Source organism: Corvus hawaiiensis, chromosome 4 (assembly GCF_020740725.1).
Source record: "Corvus hawaiiensis isolate bCorHaw1 chromosome 4, bCorHaw1.pri.cur, whole genome shotgun sequence".
Classification (NCBI taxonomy): Eukaryota; Metazoa; Chordata; class Aves; order Passeriformes; family Corvidae; genus Corvus; species Corvus hawaiiensis.
In genome coordinates, this window is record NC_063216.1 from 48,941,900 (window position 1) to 48,954,373 (window position 12,474).

Sequence of the window (12,474 nt, forward strand, 5' to 3'; positions counted from 1 at the left end):
TCATCTAGGTGATAGGATATGTCTTCATGCATTTGTTAAATTAAAGCCACAAGGAACAGCTGTATATACAGAAAATATCATCTTATCTTTGATAAAAGACAAGTTTCCCAGAAAATTATCCGGTCATGAAGGTAACAATAAATGTGGAATTCCCCACTTCCTGTGGCATATTGATCCCAATAGTCATCAACAATATAAATGTGTCTCTGTCATTAAAGGTTCTTACTGGATAGAAGCAACTTTTTCCCTAAAAGATCAGAATTGAAGCAAGTTCCCTAGGGAAGTTGTGCTTTGCATCCATGCAGGTTTTTAAGACCTGACTGGATAAAACCCTGAGCAACCTGGTCTGAGATCAGAGGTGATGCTGCTTTCAGTAGGAGGTTGGACTGGTGACCTCCTGAGCACCCTTCCAGTCTGAATTATCCTATCATCTTATGATACTATAATCCCAACATTAATTTCCCTGTCTCCAGTTTACAGGCACTGGTCTTAGTTAGGCCTCTGTCGTCTACTAGGCTTACCTCTGCTGAATTGTGTCTCACTGGAGTGCTCACCCCCTGGCCACCAAGGATTTTCTCACTCCTGGCTCTGCAGCAGGAGATCTCCAGGCTCCCAAGATGCAGGTTGGTGAACCTTGGAAAAGCTCTCACCGGCATCACAAAACAGACCACAGCCACAGACCTTCTTCACTCCCTGCCATGCAGACTACCACAAATACATTTTACTAAAAAAGCACACCACAATTTCCGGGCTTCCCTATGCCCAACTACAGCAACTAATTGCAAAAAATATTTGATGATATTTTCTAATTATTAAAGAAGATCAAATAGCAAAGCTAATTCAGATACAGGATTAAGAATAAGGGATTCTTCAAGACATGATAGACAATCATGCTAATACATTGCTTGCTTTCATATTAAAATAGAAATGGTGATTAAGTTTTGAAATTAAGATGGTAGAGTTGTGTATCACGTGGAATGAAATTATACATATTTCAGATGCTCCTCTTAAAAATTGCAACAGAATACAAAATAAGGGATTTCTTTCAATTAAGAAGCTAGAAAAAATTTTAGTAGAAAAAGTGGGAAAAAAAATATGAGAAAAGTTAATTTGGTCTCTTTTGTCTGTAACAGGCATTCTTTAATGTTTTGGAGATAGCGATTAGGCTAAGTACATTAAATCTAGTGTTTAATAAGATTTTTAAGAAGTTAGGAAGTCTGGAAAGAGATAAATAAGTTTAGACAAAATATCCCTGTTTAATGTGGTTATTCTTGCCACCTATTAAGGATGTGACTTGCAGTGACCAAGCTCTGTAATTATTTCAGCATGATACAGAGAATCATTTGAATGAAAGAACCGAGTTGTTTGAATTTAGGGCTGTATAATAGTCCCTTTCATAGTAAAAGTGTGTTTAATGCATTGAAATCAGTTCGAAGAGAGAAATTGTCCCTGTTCCCATTTTTGTTTTTATTCATTTTAGACCTGGAGATTCTTCTACGGTATTCAGGAAACCCCACTCAGAAAATGGGAAAAAAATCTGATCACACTTAAAATACATACTGCAGTCAATGCATTGCACTACTTTGATAACTACAGTGTTAACATTTGTGTTTCCTGCTGACAGTTTGGTAAAGCATTCCATGTAGCTATTACAAGGCACAGATTTTCAGTGTAGTTTTACATTTCAATCATGGAGAAGCGAGAAGTAGAGCTGCTATACATCATCCAGGATGATATCAGCAGTGCTGTAGAAAAAAGGCATTGATATATCTTTGCTAGAAGATATGGATCAAAATGTGATCAGGAAAAACTCTAGCTTAAATAAATATGAATGAAAATTTATTCATTTCCTCCTTCCCACTCCATTTCAGTGGTGTGATCCATCATTTCAAAAGAAGCACCATTATTACTTTGGAAGTCTTGTAACTCGTCCATGGGATTTTAGGCTCAAGATCAAAGTCCCAGATACCAACGCAGTGTTTACCTAGTTAGATCTTCTAAAAAGCCATGAATGTCTCCTAGGTCAGAATAACAAATCTTCCTGTTCTTCACTTGTAGCTTTACCATATCACCTGAGAAAGAGTTGAGGGAGAAGAGCTGGAATAAGGCTATCATACGAGGATGAGGTTCTGCTCTTAGTTTTTCATCATGTCTTTAAAAGCTTGGCAGGATACAGCAGACAAACCGGATTTTCTACAGAAAATGCTGATTCAAACCAGACAGAAAATACACCCCTTCTTGTTACCGTGGGTACTCTTGGAGAGCTTTCTGCTTCATACAGTGCTACAATACCACACCACTGACACCACAATGCAAAGAGCAAAAGATAACAGAAGGAAGAGTAGGTACTATGGGTATGCCATCCAGGCACTAAGCCCTACCACCCCAACCCCCCAAAAATCCCCAAATAAGCCTAGCACCAGTAGTTTGTCCCTAAATGGTAAAATTAAAAGGTCACTATTAAAAACAAGAAAATAATGTTCATTATGTAGTGAATCAGAGCATATTTCAACCATATGCTGATTCCTAATAAAGTTCCTAATGAACTTTAAAATATAAAATATATAATAGAATATAAACCACAAAAAGATCCTTAAAACAAGAAGAATGGTATGTCTCATTTCTTCTCCTTTTGTATTTCTGATTGGCAATTTAAGCATTTCCTCATTTTCTACAACTAAATGCTATAGCATCTTGAATTTTTTTTTCTGACTTTCTCCTGGGACATGAATAATGCTTTTTCATTGTTTGACTTGCTCATCAAGGAGTTTTCACTGTGGCTGTTTAAAATCTTACTTCTTCATTCTATCTCATCAGTATTCTCCCCCTGTACTTGGCACTGATGAGGCAGCACCTCAAATATTGTGCTCAGTTTTGAGTCCCTCACTACTGAAAGGACACTGAGGTGCTGGAGTGTGTCCATAGAAGGAAAATGGTGAAGAGTCTGGAGCACAAGTCTTATGAGGAGATACTGAGGGAACTAGGCTAAACAGTCTAGGAAAAAAAGAGTCTCAGGGGAAACCTTACTGCTCCCTACAGCTACCTGACACGAGGCTCTGGCAAGGGGGGAGTCTGTCTGTCTGTCTGTCTGTCTGTCTCTTTTACCAAGGAATAAGTAATAGACAAGAGGAAATGGACTCAAGTTGCACCAGGGGAGGTTTAGATGGGTGTTAGCAAAAATTTCTTCACCAAAACAGTTGTTAAACATTGGAACAGGCTTCCCAAGGAAGTGGTAGAATCACCAGACCTGGAAGTATTTAAAAGATACATATATGTGGCATTTCAGAACTTGATTTAGTGGTGGACATGCATTAAGAGTTGGACTCAACAATCTTAGAAGTTTTTTCCATCCTAAACAATTTGTGATTCTAGTCAGGACAGGAGAAATGGCTTTGACAGCAATCTTAACAAACAAAAGAGAAAAGACCTGGATCATATGGAGTCTCACCACTGGGTTCAGGTCTTACAGTTTTTGTAATGTGCATATTAACTGCTGATCTGCAACAAGTTCCCTCTTGTTTAGATGATTGCTTCATCTGAAAATTTGGACAGTGCTACACAGTTACAGTCACAAGAGCCGCCAGAGACCCAAACCCCAACTTTGGCCTCCCCTGTCTCCCACAACTACCACAAAAGGACAAATTTTGCAGGTTGCAGAGAACCAAAATCATGAGCTCAACAAAAATCCAGGAACACAGCAAAATAATGCCCAGTTTCAGCATCAGTTACAACACCATGCCATGGACAATGTTTTCCAGTTCAGGCTTCCAGGGTGCTGAGTAACAATCCAGGAACTGAAAACTCACCTATAATGATCAAGACTTTGTGAGAAATTTTCTGGATGACAACTTTTGAAGTACTCTGGATGACATTAAGGAGGATTCACATTACTTGAAAGGTATGAAGTATGTTCCCAAAAATCACTGCATTTTTTTTTTACACAAAGTCTGTAGCTTTACTCATGGGGAAATCAAAGCTGTGCATGGTAAAAGGATAAAATATTTTGAGCTTGAAATCCAGCATACAGTTTGTGTGGGGAAAAAGAATATTGCACAAACCAGGCATAAAAACCACTATTCAAGAGGTTGTGCCCCAACATAAAAGGATTGGTTAACACTAATAGTAAGACATTTAGGCTATGAGGAAGTCGAGACAGCAGAGATCACTGTTTCTATAACCTAAAACAGGGTAGTAGGGTAGCACCCCCAAAGAACAAGCTTAGTTAGAATGTGGTTCAACACTTCCTGGTGACTCCAGGTGCTCTGGCATCGTGATGTTCAGTGTACTAAACTCAGTCTTACAGTCCTCCAAACTGGGAACCAGGTAGAGGACAAGGCAGGGCCAAGATGGTCTCAGATGGTCTCTTCTCATTGATTCAGGGGTGCCTGAAGAAACATAGCAGAGCAGCAGCTCTCAGTAAGCAGCTGCAGCCATTTCCTCATCAAAATACTGTGTGATGATTATTCCAGTAAAACCAAGGATACAGCAAGTCAGGCCATTCAGGGTACAGGATATACCTACATGATCTTATACCTCATGTCTTTGCTACAACCAGTGCAGAAACACCTTTCTTGCCCAACTGCATGAATAAAGTTCTACCTCCTTGTACTCAAGTTATATAAATACTCTGAAACCAGTGCTACTTCTGAGTCATCTCACACTCCAGTTGGGTCAAATGACAGTAGACAAGCAGAGGTACACCAACTCATTATTCAGATTTGAGAAATAGCTGCATTAAAATGACAGAAAACATGCTTAACCCTAATGACTGTTATTTAGTCTCCTCACTCTCACCAACCATGTGAGGAGAAATAAAATCCAAATGCTAATTTTCAGCTCATGAGAGTAATGCTTTTTTACAATACTCAGAGTTGGGTTCTTTTCTACTTGTCTCTTTGACACACCAGTACAAAAAAGAGCTGTTTGGAAGGGAAGGGGAGGAAGACTAGCTGAAAATAACAGATGGAAAGGGTTCTTCTTCAAATTTGAATGGAAAAGCAAGTTTCATGGCTAAATTGTCTATATCTATTTATGCATAAGTCAAAAATAATGCAGAGCGAGGGGATCTTCAACTATATTTTCTTTAGCGATGCTGCTCTTGAAAACCCTAACAGAAAAAAGCCACCTTGTTTTGACCACTCTAACTCAGCCAAATACAGTTTCCTCCAACAGATTTATTTTGTCCTTCCACACTCCCCATTTTCACAACAGAGAGCTTAAACTTTGAAACCTTTATTCACACTGAATGGCCTTAAGTAATCATACCTATTTCAAGTGAGCCTTCAAGAAGGAAGCTCTCTGTCAGCTAAGGTTTCCAAAACTGGCAATGCATGAAAAATTCTTGTGTGAAACCCAGTCATTAGGCCGTATCTCATCATGTACCAACAAGACTTTTTTCACAGATGATTTCCAGTTGTGTCATACTTACCCTTTAAACATTGTTTCAGAGCTCCATCTCAAAATGAATCCACAAATACAAAGCAAGATGGCACTTATTTTCAGTATGGATGTTGATGATGCTAGAGACTATGTCTAAAAAGCACAGAATTAGGGAAAACATATTATTTTAAATTGTTGGTCAAAATTTAAAAAAAATCAAGCTCTGAAACATAAGAAAGGGTCATATTCAGGACGTAGAAAGGACCCTTGACATTTCAAATACAAGAAACTAACTGTCTTTAGCAGGTGCACTGTAAACCTCTTCTTGGACTGAAAGAGATGGGAAAGTTAGGTGTTAGCACTATATTTTTACATATGTTTCAATAACAAGTTCATTTTTGTCATGTAGGCTATATGTATACTTGGATATCTATACTTGGGGTCACTATAGGTTGAGCCTATAGTGACCCCAAGCCTATGGCCACAAGCCTTCTCTGTTTTAATCCCAGGATTTATGCCCAAACACATCTCTTAACACTAAAACTTCTACTGGACTCCCAAGAACAAAGTGCATTTCTACCAAGCAACATTTTTTAAGGAATATCTTTAATTCACTGATGGAGTGCCTGACCTTAACAGAGAGATTCATCCAAAGTCTTTCATATTGTCCAGTTTCACTCTTCCAAACCATTATCAGAAAAAAAAATTCCATCATCATTGACTTTTGCTAGTAAAAAGAATTTTAAATATTTGGCCAAATTTATGTAAAACTTCATTCCTTGTACTAAACTATTTTTGGGAGTGTTTCCTGTTTCCAGTTATAAAGCTTCTTCATTCCTTCTACACCTAATCAATTTCTCAAGATGCTTAGATTATTTGTTCAGATAGGGAAATTTTGAAAGTGTTCAGTTTGTGTCTATGGTTCTAAAAGTGGCCTACAATTTTAGTTCTGCATTACCTTTTTTTCTCTAAGTTGATGAGGGGAAAATCAAAGTCAAGACACAACTGGTACCAAATGGATTGTTAGAAGTGATAGCTGCTTGACCTCAGTGTTGCACTTTTGCCCTATAAAACTGTAGGAGTCGTGGGCAATAATCCAGTCTGGTGAACAATCCTGTTGTCTCACGAAAGTGAAAAGCTGGAGAGTCATGGTATTACAGCACCATGATATTCACAAGTCTGTACTGATACTCTGAAGCAAAATTTTCAGCATCATGATTCAATGTAAATAATTCTTTGGCAGAATATTCTAGCGAAATTTGTTTGGCTCATATCAACGTCAGATGAGAGAAAGAAAACAATCACTGGGTCAAATATTAGCCTAGGAAAAGTAGTTACATGCTCTCAAAAATGGTACATAAAATCTCTTACACAACAGGTAAATCCTTAAAGTTTTACTGGGTTGTAGGACTAAAAAAAGATCAGCCAATTGACTGCATATGGTTCAACAGCTGCTTCCTTTGACCTGCCAAAATCTTTCCTGTCACCCTGCTAAAGGAAACCTAGTATTTGTAATTTAAAGAATGGGGAAACTAGAATTATTGGATTATCAGAACTAAAACTACAAAATGTTAATCACTTTTTAGACATATTTATAAATTTTATAGATATTGTCTAGTTCTGAAGAGGTCACCTTCATGACACCTCCAAAGGAAAAGGAGCCAGATTGTCTTAGTATTGTTGGGAAGGCTAAAGTTGGAAAACAACACTGCTGTCACAAGTCATGTTCACCAAAGAGGACAAAGAAAATTCCTATCACTTGCATGATGGCAAAGAGAGAACGAAATCACAGGTTGTGCCAGAAAATCACTGTGAAAATTTTCTTAGCTTGGTGTTGTGTGACTTCTGCTCCACTCCTCACTTCCTATCAATATGAGAGTATTCTGCTTTACATTCTTCATGTATCATCTTTATTAACAAATTCTTTTCTAAAGTACTCATTAACAAGTGATCAGTCATGTTTTCATGATGTCCTGAATTTCTTACTAATTTATATTTCCTTGCAACTGCCATGACACAGAAAAAGCTTGATTACTTGCTTCTTAGAAGTATTTTCTTCAAAATTAGAAATTAGTCTCAGAGCAAAAGTGAAGTGTGAAATGTAATATGACAATATGTCTCATCCTACCTTAAGTAACCATGAGAGGCAGCTAATTTGGTTTCTTAATTTGAAATTATTTATAAGTGTGGATGTCCTTCATCTGGAAACTGTCATCAACTGGGAAGATTAGGTTGGCAATGCTGCATTATCAGAGGCACCAATATTTCAGCTAAGGCAAAAAATCCCTGCAGATTTAGACTTAATTAAGAACTAGCTAAAAATTTGCTTGTATTTTTGAAACTTTTGAAATGAGGCAAATAAAAAACTCAACACTTGTTCAGTTATTTCTATTCAATTGAAGAATTATTTATGAAACACAGAGAACAGAGGACTTTATAAAGTTTATAGAAAGTTTTCTTTCTGAAATTCAGCTTATTCTTTTCTGATACCTAATTTCTACTTTCAAGGATCTTTTGAAACACTCTAATACAAAAGAAATTAAAACTTTGTTTTAAAAGCAGAACAAAGAAAAAAAATAACAAATTCAGATTAATTTTCTGCTCTCAGAACTTTTGAGATTCCCTAACTCCAGAAGAGAAATTATGTCTCAGAAAAATATGCATTTTAAAGGGACAGTGAGAACAAATAGAAACACAAATAAAAAACCACTTTGCAGTCCTAAATAATGATTTCAGAGAATGAAATAAATCATTTCTACCTCATACTGGCTTGTTGGAATGTAAAGTCAGTAGGTCTTCTTCCAAGAGTAAATTGTCATCTACAGAGCAAAACTTGATGGTTAAACTATGTATTAGAAAACATGTCCCCAAAGAAAATTATCAAGTTTTTCAGCATTCCATTGAGAGTCTTTAAACAGAGAAGTTCATGAACTTATGGGACAGCAGGAAAAAAAACCTAGATACACCAAAGACTTATAATAAGCAAACATAAGCCAACCTTCTGTTTCTCTGCCCAGTGTGGAACAGTCATAAAGCAAATGCAGAGAAAACCAGTGATGATAGCTGCTGTTTATATTATAATGGAGTGTTGTGTACAACATCATCAGGGCACCATATCTCGTTTGGATAAAACCAGCATTTTCTGACCTCTCCTGTCAGCCTGACTTGCTTCACCTTCTCCCCATCTGCCAGATTAGCTGTTCTACAGGAACATTAATCTTACCTACATCGAAATGTCATATTGAATTTAGGGATGAAATATGCATTTAATATTATTGTACAGTTTATAATGATTTCTATGTTGAAGTGTTTCAAAGTTTGAGTTAATATGAAATTAATATCTGTCTTCAGGAAAAAGAAAGTATCCATACTGTTCAAAAGTTATTTTCTGAGGAAGTTCTGAAGTCATTGAAGTGCATGAAGTCCTTTACTAAGCTTTGCCTCAACGTCTGATGGCATTGAAACTCTTGCATTAACCATTTTTGCATGCAGAATTTGAACAACATTTCCTTATTCCCCCTTTCTTAGGTCATGTTTCTTAACCTCTGTAGTCTCCTCCTTGTCTAACAAGGGCTTTGGAATAGGAACAACTATACTCCTTCACTGCCTGGCCTACCACACATAAACTCATATAAGAAAATCTTCAAATCTAAGAGTTCTAGGAACAATGCCCTTCTCTGTAATATTCTCCCATGTATTTCTTAATTTGCAAAATCCATTGTCTACTATCACTAGGCACGAAGACACAATTTCAAACTCAAGCTTGTGCACCCTCGGCTTTTCTCTGCTTCTTTGTCACTTTTGTCTCTGAGCAGATTCCTAGGAAGAGCAAGTTGTGATTGACATTTTAATAGCTAACTTTCATTATAAAATTTCACTGGGGACCCAAGAGAAATTATCGTTACTGGTATGAACTAATAAAGGCCAGACCATAAGCCACTAGCTTCAGCTGGGGAACAGCAAAAATACAAATTTCATTCCGACGTAATTGCCAGTAAGAGATTAACTTTCCTATAGCACTGTCTAGAAATAGTGTAAGACTTCCTCCTGTCAAATCCTGAAACTGAAGTGCAAAAACTCACACAGATGATAGTGGAAGAACTTCTCTCCTAAGGCAAATGGCACACATTAACATCAGTAAAGTTTTGCACAGCTAAGACAAGAGATAGGATCCTGCAGGCTGTCCCACTAAATTTTTAATACCTGTGGTGTAGATGATGTATCCACTCTTTAGGGGCCTGTGGCCTCCACAGATTTTATAATTCTATCTTCCTAATTTCAAATCACGTCCAACCCCAGATCTGGTAAACATTCATAAAAATCAATATATAGGGTTAAATCATAACCTCCAGGATTTTTAGGATCCAAACTGGATCCTTGATCCCAAAACTCAATTTATACCCTGCTTAAGAAGGCACCTGCCTTTTGACATTAATCTTTCATCTCCTTTACAGGAGATGAAGCAAAGCTTTCCTTCATTTTGCTTTATTTTATCATGTCTTTGATTGTTGTATGTTTTGTAATTAAACAAAAAAATTGTGACAGCCACAGTATTTAAGGAATCTTTTCAGAACTTTAAAATTTCTGCAATGTATTGTTTTTTCTGAATTTCTGTCCTCAAGACATCTGGCTCCAGATTCTTAACTACTCAGATAATGAGAAAGACTGGACAAGCTGATTTTTTGGAAATATTTAAAATCCACTGCACTTTATAAGAATCTTGCAGGAGCAGTACAGTGACACAGTTCTGTGAATATTTCTTGTGATTAAATTTCATTTTTCCCTGCCCACCATATTTTGTGTTTATTGTAATTATTATTAACTATGTCTACCTAAAATGTAAGTATTATTGCTTAAAAATTTTACACTAAGTCCTGCACATCCCTTAAGTCATGCTGAAGGTATTCTCAATGCTTTCCTGAGCAACCAGAAGGAAAATGTTATCATGTCAGTTTATGATGTGATCAACAGTGTGTGGTTGTTTGAAGCGATACAGCAGAACAAAAACCTTTAAAGAAAAGTAAAAAAAGAGCTCTCCTTCCTCCTCCTTCACCACTTTCTTTACCTCCTTTGCTCTAGAAGGTAATGAAACTCCTCAAATATCAAGTCTCCAAAAGCTTCTTAACATATTCTAAATTTTTTCTCAGCGATTAATTTCTTAAAGTAAGATAAGAGCACAGTGAAAATGTTGGCACTGTCCAAAATCATTAGCGTGGTAATTTGGCCTGACCCAGCTACAAATAACATTTATAGGTAGAAGAGAAGTGAAAAAGTGGGGGAAGCCTCTCTGCAGCTGCACTGGAAAAACAGGGTGCAGGAGGTGAAGAAGAGCCCCCATGTTGAATCTACATAGCACCAGGAGGCCGTGGGCAGCAGGAAAAATGGGGCCCTCCTATGCTGGGTGGGAATGCCGTGGCAGAAGACAGCAGGAGAAGCTGTGTCTCCCACAAGAGAACAAAGCATTTATGTATGTAAAGCTCAAACAGAAACTGAAACCACAATTTGAGAATGCTCCAAGATGAAAGAGCCAAATTTACCATTTGGAGAGGGATTAAGTCCCAACAATAAAATCCTCAGACTCTAAACAAACAACATCTGGACTTCAAAAATGTCTTACTTGACAGTAAGAGAAATTTTTTTTTTTTTTTTGCCCAAGGCAAAAAAAAAAGGGAAAAAAAATCTCACTCTTAAAATCACAATCCACAAGAGCAGGTGCTCTTCCATAAACTCTGCAAGTCAAGACAAATAGATGTTGGAAGGTGATGCAAGAATTTGAATGAATTATCAGCTTTGTAAGAGATTACAGATAGCATTTCACCATGCAGAATATGGAAAGGAAGATGGAAACAGCAGGAATGCTGAAGTTTTCCTAAGATTGTAGCCCAACAAACAAGAGCTGAAAGCAGAAATAGCAGAAGAACGTGTCAATACACTGAAAGCAAATGAACATGTATTTATATAACGTGTCTAAGGCAGCATAGCACAAGGACTAGTCATTTTAACAGGGAAAGAACACTAAACATCCAGATCTTAAGAAGTGTGGTTCAGTGGAATGCCACAGCAACAGCACACTCTGGCTTAGAATGAATCTGAAGTTCGTTTTTTCACTGAAGGCAAGAGCTGGAGAATAAGAAGAAGGGGCTATCTAAAGTAAGAAAAAATGTATAATGTCTTGTAGAAGGCAGAGAAACTCTTACTAGAATAGATTGGGGAAAGGCTGTTTATGTCTCCAAGATGTTGGGCCTCATCCTGAAGCTACAAAACAAGCTGCAGAGATCCTTGCCTTGGGATAGCACAGAGTGGAGAAAAAGATAAGGGACATATACTGTCTTAGGTGAACTGACTTCCAAAGACAACCCTTTCTCTGAACAAATAAAGAAAATGAGAACCCTGAGTACTCTGCGTTATGGCTAAGGCAGCTGCCTCGGGTAGCCCAAAAATTTGAATGCTTGCAGTATCTTCCTCCATCTTCCATGGACATCCAGGCTAATTAGATAGCATGGCAAAGGCAGCTCCATCACCATTTAAAAAGAAAGCATATACAATTTCATGGAGCATTAAGCCCATTCTTAATGATTTCTTCTGCTGCATTTTGAGAGCCACAGCAGAACAGAGCATGTCAAAAACAGAGGCAGAGGGGTGCCTGCTTTCTGGCTCCTGACTGAGCTGAGATTTGACTCAGATGTCAAATTGTTCAGACCCTTCAAGAAAACGATTCAGAAGTGTACAAAGGTATTATGCTAGGCTGTCCAGACAAAATGTAAGATGCTCTTGGAAATTAGTCACCCTGAGAAGTCAGGGAGCAACTGAGCATCATCATCACACATTTTGGAAAAAAACACCTAAATTCTGCTTAGTCAATTACTGGAAATAGGCCTGACCAAATACATATTCAGGTTTCAACTAGATAGAAATGCCAGGACAAATGATCGACGTCCATGGGTTATCCACGCCTGATGCATCAGCATGGGTCTAATGGGTGTGTTGAGAAAGTAATAGATCCTACTTGTTTTCATTCACCACTTCCCTTGGGAGACACTGTCTGCCTCTCAAAAAACAACTTCAGTCTGTGGAAATTCCTAAGCCATGTATCTA

At 37.6% G+C, this 12,474-nt stretch overlaps 1 long non-coding RNA gene across 1 annotated transcript in view; it reads right to left on the minus strand.

The window, feature by feature from the left end:
• Positions 1 to 1,856: 1,856 nt before the first annotated feature.
• Positions 1,857 to 12,474, minus strand: part of LOC125325573 — a 58,614-nt gene continuing 47,996 nt past the window's right edge. The window contains exons 4-5 of the long non-coding RNA XR_007203409.1: positions 5,429 to 5,532; positions 1,857 to 2,072 (exon numbers count right to left, since the gene is read on the minus strand). This is a non-coding gene — a long non-coding RNA (uncharacterized LOC125325573). The remainder of the gene's footprint in view (positions 2,073 to 5,428; positions 5,533 to 12,474) is intronic.